The following is a 12954-nucleotide window of genomic DNA, read 5'->3' as shown; positions in this document are numbered from 1 at the left end:
CCAGAAGCGGCCGACGGAGGCCCCTCCCCCGCCGTCTCTCCTCCCGAATATCGCCTCGGTTTCACTTCTCCGCACGTCCTACCTTCCAGAAAGTGGTCGCTTTTCTGTTCAGAGAGTTGTTGCTATTCCTTTCTTCGATCTCCTGTTGAGTTTGTAGGTGTTCAGAATGGTTTGATCCCTATCCAGCTGAATTCCTGAGAGGAGACGAAATCCAGGTCTCCTACTCCTCCGCCATCTTGCTCCGCCCCCCCCATAAACATAATTCCTATAACCCAGTGCCACACAGCAGGGTCCTTCTCCATTCTCCTATGTCAGCTCGGGTCTTTTATTCATACAGGTGCTATGCAAACCTGTGGAAGTCCCGCAGCAGGGCCCCTGTGGGGGCAGGAGTGGGCTGTTGGCAAGCAGCAAGCTGGCAGCATCTTTCACACTGCATGGTAACCTTCCTGCACTTCTCCAGTTAGCAACTTCTTGTTTGTCCTCAACTGCACACAGCTTCACCAGTCTCCTAACGCTCCCGAGCAGTGCCCCACACTCAGCAGAGGATGCCGTCTAGCATTCAATCAGGAAAATAGAGGTCAGTAGGCATTCCCACCTGAGCTTCTCCTCCTCTGCTTCCTGACCCATGGGTCTGAATCCAAAGCCTTTATTCCTTTCATTCCCGTCCATTTCTGTGAGAACAGTGGCCTTCCTTCTACATCTATTCACTGGATCTCCTCTCATTTTGCTTTCTCAGAACATCAGTTTATCAGTGGTGCCTCTGACTCTGGTGTTTTTATTCTCTCCTCACGTGTTTTTATTTCCCTTTGGTCTACAGTTATGCTTCACTATCTTCCAACTTAAAAAAAAAAAATCCCTCTTGATTTTCCGTGACCTTCCCATTTCCACTATGCTTATTCATTTCTCCTTTAACAGCATTGATTTTTGAGAACTTTGTCACTAAATGAAGACATTAGGGTGAAAATCCTTTTCTGACCAGCTCTTACATGCAGTGACATAACCCTTGACCATCAGATTCCCTAAAAGAGAAAGCTGCTGGTACTTTTGACACTGTCTCCATCCACTTCCATGGTTGTTTGGCTGCTGCCTCCCTTAGTTCACTAAGTTCTCTTGCCAAGAACATTGTCAGTTCACTGTCTGTGGCTAAGTACCGTGTTTTGACTTGGCTTCTTGGAAGTAGTCCATAAAGTGGATTCTTTCCTCTTATTGAATGCCTTTCCTGCCATGATTTCAATTTAGTTGAATGAACATTTATTGATGGGACAGGTAGGATGTACCAGAAACCAACCTAGGTGCCAGAGGTATGGGGATGAGTAAGATTTGGACCCTGTCCTTGAGAGCTTTAGAGGCTGGAGATTGGGGGTATGGAGGAGACAGGGAAATTGTGCTTCAATAGAAGGTCATGGGTGCTGGGCTATAACTCTGCTCATGAGCAAACAGCAGAAACAGGGTGGTGAGGTGGGGGGAGACCAAGAGAAGGCTTTTCTGGAGAAGGTGGTACCTGATCTGAGTCTTGAAACTTGAGTATTAATATGATTTCCAACTCTTCTTATTTCCTTTATAACTCTTTGGCTTTGTCTTTCCACGTCTCTTCTTTTTTGGTATTTATGATCCTCAGGCTTGCTTCCTTGATCCTCCATTCTCTTCTCATTCTTTTTTTTTTTTTTTTAAAGATTTTATTCATTTATTTGACAGAGAGAGACACAGCGAGTGAGGGAACACAAGCAGTGGGGGGTGGGAGAGGGAGAAGCAGGTTTCCCACCAAGGAGGGAGCCCGATGTGGGGCTCGATCCCAGGACCCTGGGATCATGACCTGAGCCGAAGGCAGATGCTTAACCGACTGAGCCACCCAGGTGCCCCACATTCTGCTCATTCTTGACATGTGTCTCTGACTTTGATTACCACTTATGTCCTCCTTAGATCTGTCTCTTAGACTCCAAACTAGATTTATTTCACCACTTCCCCCACCACAGGCTTTGTTGAGATATCACTGATAACACTCTGTAAATTTAAGACACACAATGTAATGATTTGTACGCATACATATTGTAACATGTTTACTGCACCACTCTTTCTATCTGGTCTGGATATTTTATGGGCAGTTCAACCTAGGATACCTAAAAGTGGGTAACTATTTACCCCTTACATCCACCTTCTCCCTGTGCTTCCTGTCAACGAATGCCACTATAATCTCTCTGTCTAGATGCCTAGGTCAAGCATTTAAGAATCAACTTTGATCCTTCTGTCGCCCTTACCTACCACATCTATATGGTGACCAAGAGTTATTGATCTGGCTATTTCATGTCTCTTTAGCTCTCTGCTTCTCTGCATCCCACTGCTATTGCCTTGGCTTTGACCTTCCTCATTTTCTGCCTGTTGTACTCATCTACTAAGTGGTCTCTCCATCTTCAGGCTTTCTCCCCCTTTAAGTCTTTCCATATCCCTCCCAAGCAACCTCTCCAAGAACAGATCTGGTCTCTTCATTCCCCTGATTAAGGTCCTTTGATCACTCCCCATTGCCATTAGGGTACAGTATAAGCTGGTTGAACTGGCTCAGAGCCTCGCCTTGGGAACCTCCATTCCCTGTTCCTGATTTCTCACAAAATCAAACTGCACATGGTTCTCTGAGCATACCAGTCTCTGTCGTGGTTTTGTAATTATGCATGTGCTGTTCCCTCTGTCTGGGACTTCCTTGTCCCCTTTCTTGGCTGACTATACCTCAGTCACTCAGTTGTCACTTCCAAACTACAAAATGCTTCTCTTTCTCCTTCCTTCCCAGTGTAGCTTACTCTGACCCACAGGCTCTGTAGCATCAGAAGTTTTGTATCTAGCGTTTCTCACACCATACATTTATTACCACTTGGCTTGTCTGTATCTTCTACTTAATCACTAGGGTCCTTGAGGCCAAGGACTGTGTTTGTGTTCTCTGTGGCCTCAGTTTGTAGAGTAGTGCCTGGCACAGGGGCATGAGACATGTACTCAACAGATGTGTGTGAAGTGAATAAATGGGTCTAGCCTCCCCTAAAAATTTCCCCATGGCTATCATCCTGGCCCGGTTCCTTCGCAGTCTGCATTATAAAAATAAAGAAAAAAGGGAAGCAATAGAAATTAGATAAAAGGATTTTTCAAAAAAGGTTGAACAAATGACTCTTGAATAAGATTTTTTTAACAGTCAAAACTGACATCTACAGCGAAACCACACAAAGAAATTCCTGTCGGCAAAACAGCATAAAGGATCTAGAAGACTTTTTGAAATAATTAAAAAATAGCAACACAGTGAAACAAGTCCTGAATGGTAAGTTGGAGGTTTACTTAAAGGCACATGTTTTAAGACAGTCATATGAGGTAATGCTTCTCAAAGACTAGAAAGAGATCCTTAATCATAAGCAGAGTACTTAACAATAATGTGAGCTAACATTAATGAGCCGCTAGACTGAATGTTTTACATACATGATCTGAGTTGGTGTTTACATGACACTGTGAAGTGTGTATATGATGCCCAGGTTATTGATGAGAGAACTGAGGGAGCTCAGCTATCCAGGGAAGACACGGGCTGTACTTTGTCTTCCAGGATAGAAACATGCCTTGGCTGATGTGGCCACTGGCAACCTGGTTGCCTTTTGTGGATTTCCCTATTTAGGAGACTTTGAGCAGAGGGATTCTCAGGGTCACATATAATAATGGACCAGAGGCTATGGAGGGAGGTAAAATTCTTACTTAATCCCATCTACTGTGCAAAACTTCCCTCTGAGGTCTCCAGGCCTGACTGCTGAGAACGAGCTGCTTCTTCCAAATGAGGAGGTCGTGGAACGAAAGCCAGAATACCTGGTCAGAAGTCCCCACGGAGTCAGGATTAGAGTAGGAGGCTCGGTTGTCACTCCTGGACACTCAGGTGGCTTAAACTGGACACACATGTGTGGGAGAAAGAGGACCTGAGAGAAGGAAACACACCTTCATGCCTGAGTTATACTGAGACCACGTGTGCAAACCTGTCTTCGGTGATTTTGAGATTCCTCAAAATCCCTGGTTCAGAGCTCAGCTCACAAGTAGACCCTCCACTGTATGTTCTTGATGAATTAGGGAGATTTTATGGACAACTCGTTATCTGATTTAACCTTCACAAACTTCCCTCAGCTAGATGCCATTGATCCTCTTATAAAAATGACAATATGGAGACTAAGAGAGGCAAAGCCATTCCAAAAGCGAGGACTGCAGCTCCGGTCCCAGAGCAGCCGTCCTCATGGTCACAGGCTCAAAGGCTTGCCTTTTGCTCCCAGAGTCCACTGTTAAATAGTCAGGACTTTTCAAGCTGGTTACGAGATTGCTCGTAGCTTGAAATTGCACGGTCTGAGTCGACCACAGAAATTTGCGAACCCTACAGATCAGGGCTTCCCTGTATGTGCTGCGAGCCAGTTGACAGAACTGGTTTAGTGAGTCTAACCTGTGACTGCTTCCATGACTATCCCAAGTACCTACTGTTGCCATTAAGTGTGGGATCTCAACCCACATAACAGCAGTCTCCCGTCAAGCTTCCATGCAGCTAAGCCACGGGGCTGCCTGTGATGTGCTCTTTTGTAGGACTGGACTCCTGTGAGTCATTGATCCACGGAGCAAATGGTAAAATTAGTGAGACACTTCTTTTTTTTTTTTTTTTTTTAAAGATTTTATTTATTTATTTGAGAGAGAGAATGAGAGACAGAGAGCATGAGAGGGAGGAGGGTCAGAGGGAGAAGCAGACTCCCTGCCGAGCAGAGAGCCCGATGCGGGACTCGATCCCGCGACTCCAGGATCATGACCTGAGCCGAAGGCAGTCGCTTAACCAACTGAGCCACCCAGGCGCCCCTAGTGAGACACTTCTAAAGAGATGTTATTTTCCCTGCCTTTTATTTCTGTTGAAATACTGTGAAACTTTCCTGTCTTTGTGAGGTTGGTTGTTTGGTTGGTTTTCTCCCTCCACTAGAATATGAGCTCTCCGAGGGCAGAGACTCCATTTCTGCTGCTTCCCTGCTAGACAGTAGTGTGAAAGAGGATCAGAAAAATCTCTATTCCTCAAACAACAAACATGGTAGAAACCAGCAATGAGTTCAGCAGCAGCAAGCGAGCAGGGAAATGGTTATAATCTCACTCTCTAACTGTGAGAACCTGGTAGCCATAGAGAGAATCAGGAGATTCTGTGGTGGCTGTGCTTAGCATGGCTTCTTGCCCACTTCCACCTTCCAGAAGCAGCACAAGGGGAGATAGTAGGTGAATTTTTTTTTTTTTTTTAATGCGAGAGGAAGAGGGAGAGAGAATCTTAAGCAAGCTCCACGCCTAGCATGGAGCCTGACACAGGGAATTGATCTCACGACCCTAAGATCATGACCTGAGCTAAAATCAAGAGTTGGACGCTTAACTGAGCCAGATGCCCCAGTAGGTGAAAGTTCTTATAAAATTTTTATAAATATTGCCAAATTTCTGGAGAAGCAGATGAATGAAGTGAGTAGGTAGCATAGGAAAAAGTCTGGGCACCCTTGCCCCATGGAATAGTTTTAGCGGGGGACAGCACTCACAGTTAGGTGATGTGAATTCTTAGGATATTAAGAAAATTTCTGAAAAAATAGAAGAACTTGTGTCCTCAAATTAAGGTTACCCAGAGCCCCAGCAGAGCTCTCTCCTTTTTCTTTGCACCACAGACTATGGAAAAATGAATCTAAAACAATATTCACTCTTTAGCCCATAACTCGGGAGAAAACAGTGCAGTCTCAAATGAGCTGCAAAGATGTCAGTGAGAACTGACTTGCATTCTGTCTGAGCAAAGAGAAGTTTGGTTAGAGCTGTCCACCTTAAAGGTGGGTAAAAAACAAAACACATGGTGCTAGATAGATGGAGAAGAAGGAAGGAAGGAAAAAAGGGAAGTGGGAAGAAAGGAAGAGAGAGGTGAAGGAAGTAAGGGGAAGGAGATAGGGAAGGAAGGGCCAAGGTAGAAGGAAGGAAGGATGGATGGATGGAAGGAAGGGAGGGAGGAAGGAACAAGGGAATGAAAAGAAAAAAGGAAAGAAGGAAGGGAAGGAGAGGGTGAAGAAGTGAAGGAGTGAGAACATAGTGGGTAAAACACAGATGAATAGTTCAATCCATATTTCCATGGGTGCTTTGGGTCATAAAAGAAGTATGAACAGGAATTTTTTTTAGAGGGGGGAGGGGCAGGAGAGGGAGAGAGAATCGTAAGCAGGCTCCATGCTCAGTGCGGAGCCCAGCGCAGGGCCCAATCTCACCACCCTGAGATCATGACCCTGAGATCATGACCTGAGCCAAAATCAAGAGTTGGTTGCATAACTGATTGAGCTACCCAGGCACCCCAGGCATTCTTTATTAGAACAGGAACATAAAAAATAAGAACTGAAGGATAGAATGGTAAAAAACAACAGCATGAAATGCAGAAAATTTCAGAGCTAAGGGAACAAATTAAGGACCAAAACAACGTCATTACAAAACTTTTGCATAAATTAAAGACAACAAAGAACAGAGTACACACAGCTGAAATTCAAATGATTTCCATAGAGAGAAAGCTGAAGATTTCAGAGTGCACCCAGAAGGAAAATGCAAGGTTTGAAAGCAATTAGAACAGAGTCTCACATGACTGGGCTTCTGGCTCACTCTCAAGTCCACATCCTACCAATTCTTCCAATTCACTGGGATTATCAGCCCAATGACCTGCCTGCCGCGTTTCATAATTCATCAACCTTTCTCCTCTCACTCCCTGTATCCAGCTTAGCTTTACTTAATGCACTCCTTGAAAGTAGGAGTAATACTTCTGTTGTTGTTTTATTTTCTCTTTTTGGCAAATTCTCCCTGGAACGATAGCGTTTCTGGTATGGCTGGTGCTTGGTTTAGAGCAAGAGATATCCCATATTGAAGGCTTTTATGCTATGGGCTGTCACTGTAGTCAACCCTGAGGAAGCGAGGGTATAAGTTCACTGTGTTGCCTCTCTCTCTTCTTTTATTATATTCACTTGGCAAACAAACAAAAAATAAAACAAAACTCTAAACAAAAACCCTACCATGATTAAATCCAACCATCTGCTTCTTTGAGCACCTGAATGAGGTTGGAGTAAATAATACAAATAGAATGACCAGTCCCACTTTAAACTTAGGCCCATTATTTTCAGAAGAGCATTTGACACTTCCTGGCTTTCTTTGTGTGTTCTCCTTCCTCTCTAAATCTTCAAAATGATCTTTATATACTTTCCTCTCTCTCCTACAACCTTTAGTATCACTCTGTCCCTACACTCTCTTAGCTGATGGCTTCCCTTTACCTGATAAAAATAAACAAATGGTCATTTGGCTCCCTCCTCCATAGATACTTGATTCTCATCTTTCTCAATGTCTCAGCAGCAGAGTGGCCTTGCCATCCTTCATGAATCACTTTCTTTGCTTGGCTTCTAGGACAACACCTACTTCTCCTTTCTCCCTAGCTCTTCCTTCTTGGTGTTCTTTACTGGATTCTCCTTTTCCCAACCTCCAGAGGTGACTGTATCCAAAGGCTTAGTCCTGGGTCCACTTTTCTATGTACATTGGTGCCATGTTGAATCTTCACATATGCTGTTTTGGGGTTAGAGAACTGGGCGTGAATATTTCTTAAAACTCAAAGGATTTTGTTGCACAGTGAGGACTGAAGATCACTGTGTACCCGTGGTGATTTTCCTCCTGGTGTTAATTTTACCCATATGTTGACCACTTCTAAATTTCTCTCCACTGAACTCTAGACTAGACATAGATACCTCTTGTCTACTGGATTTCTGATAGATATCTGAAATGTGACACTCCTGGATCCCTGTTCTTAATCCAACCTATTACTTCTCCAGCCTTGCCCATTTCAGTAAGTGGCACTAATTTTAACCCAGTTGCTCAAGTAGAACAAAACCAACCAACCAACCAACCAACCAACCAACCAGCCAACCAACCAACCAACCAAACAAAGCATTAGAATTTGTCCTTGGTTCCATTTTTCTTATTCCTCCATCAGTCATTCCATCCGCTCTAGGAAGTTCCATCCATTTTACTTGTGATGTATATCCCAAAGATGTCACTCTCCGTGTCTTCACTCTTACTGCCCTAGTCCACATCATCGTCTCTTGCCTGGATTACTACTGTTATCTCTTAACTGGACTTTCTGCTTCTATTTTTTCATCCCACCTCTTCTTTCAGGTCATCCTCTACACAGCAGTCAAATTGGTCTTCTAAAAATGTCAGTCAGTTCACATCCCTCTTCCCGCCTCTTGCTTACACCTTCTAAAGCTTTTACATTGCATTTTGAATTTCATCATCTGAAATTATCTGTGTGAAACGACTCCTGACTATCTCTCTGACCACATAGGCTTCTCTCCTACTCTCCCACTAAGCTGTAGCTACCTTGACCTTCTTTCTGGTACTTAAACAAGCCACACTTATTTATTTATTTTTTTTTTTAAAGATTTTATTTATTTATTTGAGACAGAGAGAATGAGAGAGAGAGCACATGAGAGGGGGGAGGGTCAGAGGCTGAGCAGGGAGCCCGATGCGGGACTCGATCCAGGGACTCCAGGATCATGACCTGAGCCGAAGGCAGTCGCTTAACCAACTGAGCCACCCAGGCGCCCAAGCCACACTTATTTTTACCTTAGGCATTTTCTGTTCCTTCCATGTAGAAGGTTTCTTCTCTAAGTCCTTTTAGTGATGGAGTCTTTTGAATTATTCAGGACTCAGCTTACATGTCACATCTAAAGAGATGTCTTTCTTTGCTAAAATAGCTTTCTCCCCTACTTATTCATCAGGTATCCTTACATACATAGCACTTATTACACATAGTCTGAGAAGTATCTTGTTTTGTTTTACCTTATTTTCTTTCTCCCCCTTTAGAATTTAAGTTCTGTGAGTACAGGGATCTTACCCATTTTTCATACTCATCGCCCCAGTGTCCAGATACCCCAAACATATGTACTGAATATACTCAGGAATGGAAAACCTATGGTAAAAATGATTAGTGTTCAGGATGAGATACATTTAAATGGAAAACCAGGACTGAGTACTTGGAGGCTTATAATCACAAAACAGATTTTAAGTATTAAAAACCTTGACAAAGTTCAAATAATAATATAACTTATGAAACTAAAAATGTGAATTACAAAAGGCGAATTTCCTTATTGTTCAAAGTAAGGAGTCAGTCTTAATTTTATTTTCTAAACATTTCTTCTGTTAAATTCAAGAAAAATTAAATTTTACTTTAAAAAGATTGTACTTAGAGTACAATTTCACTTTACATTTTACATCTCCTCCCTTACCTATCCATCTTCTTTTTGGATGAAAAAATGTTACAAAGGAAAAAAGATGCATATTTTGGGATTGTGAGAGTTCCAGTAATTTTTTTTTTGCTTTCTTCTTTAATTTTTTCCTATTAATTAAATTAAAAAATGATCATACAGCAATGAAGTTATTCTGAAAAATAGTGAATAAGTGGGGTGCCTGGGTGGCTCAGTCCCTTAAGCATCTCCCTTCAGCTCGGGTCATGATCCCAGGGTCCTGGGATGGAGTCCCACGTCGGGCTCTCTGCTCAGCAGGGAGCCTGATTCTCCCTCTCCATCCCTGCTCCCCCTGCTTGTTCTCTCTCTCTCTCTGTCAAATAAATAAATAAATAAATAAAATCTTTAGAAAAATAGTGAATGAGAGTTGAAAAAGCACAGACTACATGTGTGGAGAACTTTAAAAGCTACCTATGAATGAAAGCATTGAAATAGGGATTGAATTAGAGAGGTTTTCTCTAAGATTTTGCTAGTTTGCTTCTTGTTTAAGAAGGGAGGTACTAGAATAAACCTGAATGCTGATGAAATGGACTCAGAAGCAAGAATGTGTGCATGTGGCATATTTAGGGAAGAGAGGTGATCTATGGAGCGGCAGTCCCTTCCAGAGAAGAGGACAGTGAATGAGTTTCACAGCATCTATTCTGACCCAGCCTTTGTTAGGAGATGGGTGATTTAACTACTGTAAAAAGGGGACCAGGAGAAGATGAGTGTGGGCAGATGCAGGAAGTTATGTCGATTTAGAATCAGTGGTGGGAAATTGAGGGGTTTGATGGCTAATTCCTTTTATGACCTCTGAAGTTGGAGATAAGTCATTACTTGAGAGTGCATGATGGTAAGTGTAAGGAAATTGGAAAAGGTATAAAAATGGTGGAAAAGCTACTCCTAGAGAAAAACAGCAAGATTAATCGGCCCTGCTAAGGGTTTGGCTGAGGTTTGATTTTAAATGTGAAGTGATAGCAATCTATTCAGTGGAGTGATTTTTCTCCAGCTTTACTCAGCTGTTTGGGTACAGGTATGGAGAACATGGGTGGTTGAGTTCATTCATGGTAGGTGCTATGAGAAAGGAGCCTAAAAAGTTCAGGAGTTTGCAGGAGGAGGAGGATTGTAATGGACTCCAAGATGATGAAGACAGAAGTGAAGAGTCTCTGGTGGATAAGGGGAAATTGGTTTGGCCTGTGAGTTGAAAGATGGTGATGAGTTTGAAGGAATTTTGTTCCTGGGGCATTTGAGCTGTATGTCTTCCTTTCACATAACGGCAAAAGTAGATTAACTGAAGCATTCGTATTCATTAAGGTCCTTGTCATAGCTGCTCTGGTGTATAACTTTATGGTTTGGCACAAGCCACTTACTTGAGACTGTTTCTTTGTCTGTAAATAAATGGGTTGAGATCCTTGTCTCTCAAACTGAAGGGTGCACACAAATTACTTGAGTATCATGTTTAAATACAGATTCTGATTTAGTAGCTCTTAGGTAGGGTCTGAGGTTTTGCATTTGCAATAGGCAACCATGTAATTCGATGCTGCTGGTCCAGGGATCACACTTTGAGTAGCAAGGAACAGATAAAGTCTATGAGGCTTCAAAATTCTGATGATAAAATCTTTGACCTTGAAATATATTTCCTCTTTCTTGTCTTCCTTTTCTAAGCTTTGCCAATTCATCTTGAAACCAAGTCTTTGGACACTTCCATAGTTTTCCCTTAACTGAGCAGGAAGTCAGTAGAGAAAGATGCAAGCCCTGCAGAATAACCAACGCCCAGCAACGGAAACGGAAGAGTTCTGATGACGTCTTACAGCTTGTGTCTGCCTGGGTGGGGGTAGGTGATACTGCCTTTTCCCAGGCATGGTGTGTCAAACAGGAATGTACTATCATGCAGGAAATGGCTCCAATACAAACAGGGACGCCAGAGATCAGGCTTGAATGAGAGACTGATCACAGCAAATGGCACATTACAGACAGACACTTAGATCAATTTCCTTCCTTTGTTGCGTCAAAATGTTTCACTGTGTCAGGCTTCCTTTCCTTAAAAAACATATGTTCCCGATCTCATATACAATACAAAGCCCACCACAAGTCCTCCTTTACTCCCCCAACTTTAGGTTTCATTTCGTCTTAAAGCTAAAGACTACTGGAAGGGCAGCTGGTACCGACGTAGGGGAACCAACCTAAACTGTTGCCATATTGTATATTTCCCATATGTAACCTTCCCATTTCAAAAGGTCCCACCTACAGGGATGTGTTTTTCTGGACCAAACATGTTTTTTGCAGGCAATCAATGCACATTTCAATTATTAGAAAAATAATGGAGTGCTTTAGCAGATTGAATCTGATGTATTTGACCCAAAGGGAAAATTTGTTGTAAGGAGAAATAGATGAAAGAAAGGAACATAACATTTTTGTAACAGCTGTAACTGTTTGAGGACAGTTTTCTTTTAATGAGATGGGTGTTAGTGATCGTAGGAAATGCTGAGTATGAGTAATTGAGGGAAAAGTCAGAGTCAACGTTTCCTTTCCTTTCGGGATGTTTCAGAGGAGGAGGAAATCATTCTCAGAAGTACTTACTGACTTATATGGCGCAGGACACTGTCCATAGGCCAAGTTTACAAAAGAATTGAGAAAGACACATTCAGGATCTAAATGTCAGCTTCTAGCCTTTTGTCCTGTGGGGCACCCTGCCATCACTGAGACTGACCAAGGGGGCTAATATTATCGAATGGTTCCTTCTTGCTTTCTGGACCTGGATTGACGCCATATTTGAAGATGGTAAAACATAAAAGAGCAAGAGCCATCTTACCTAAGGTCTGTCTGTTAGGTTTTCTTTAAATATCCTAACTCCAGGGGTGCCTGAGTGGCTCAGGTCATGATCCCAGGGTCGTGGGATCGAGCCCCACATCAGGCTCCCTGCTCAGCGGGAAGCCTGCTTCTCCTTCTCCCACTCCCCCTACTTGTGTTCCTGCTCTCGCTGTCTCTCTCTGTCAAATAAATAAATAAAATCTTAAAAAAAAAATATCCTAACTCCATTCAAGAAATGTCTTGGAATATGTTTTATGTTGTGCTGAAATCTAAGCCACTTTTATCTCCAGGAAATGGTGGTGGGGTCTCACAAATGAAAGTAAGGGTGTCTATTGATAGGCCTTTTGCAGTGGGGCAGGCAATCCACGAAACTAGGAAAAGAACTGTCACAAAAGCCCATTTCCACAGGAAAAGAACATTGTATGCAATAAACACAAATGAACTTGCTGCTGCACCCCTCACGCTCATCCTGCCACCTCTTACCATGCCTTCCTATGTACTGTTGAATCCACAGGCCATGGAATAAGTAGATGACACCATTGAATAATTAGGCTGAAATAACATAAGAGGCCACTTTAATTATAAGGCCAGAGCTCATCAATGCATTGAAATGAGGAAAAAGGAATTGGAATAACCTCGCTTGAATTGCATTAAGTTACTATTTTGCAAAGCGAAAAAATTCCTAGGGTCTTCACAGTAGGCATTGTGGAGATTTTTTTTTTTTTCCCAAAGGGGGTGTGTAGGGGTGCGTGTGAGTGGATTATAAAAGACTGCAAATTACTTTGAATAAAGAAGAATTTTTTTTTATTTTTTTAATGAAAAGGGTTTCTACTACATGTAGCAAATTAAA

General features: G+C 42.6%; 1 long non-coding RNA gene across 3 annotated transcripts in view; it reads left to right on the top strand.

Moving 5' to 3' along the window:
* LOC145716985 (uncharacterized) overlaps window positions 1-12954 on the top strand; it is an 88209-nt gene that overhangs the window by 14288 nt on the left and 60967 nt on the right. Inside the window, exon 5 of one of the 3 annotated variants that reach the window (XR_014139939.1) lies at window positions 10959-11127. The exons of 1 other annotated variant lie outside the window; for it this stretch is intronic. This is a non-coding gene — a long non-coding RNA (uncharacterized LOC145716985). Of the gene's footprint in view, window positions 1-10958; window positions 12280-12954 lie in introns of those variants that run through there. One more of the 3 variants, XR_014139938.1, reaches the window with a different exon arrangement.

The sequence above is a fragment of the Leptonychotes weddellii genome, chromosome 14 (assembly GCF_054177405.1).
Source record: "Leptonychotes weddellii isolate Sample4059 chromosome 14, ASM5417740v2, whole genome shotgun sequence".
Taxonomy (NCBI): Eukaryota; Metazoa; Chordata; class Mammalia; order Carnivora; family Phocidae; genus Leptonychotes; species Leptonychotes weddellii.
Note: the sequence above shows the minus strand (reverse complement) of the source record. Positions and strands in the feature narration are given on the sequence as shown.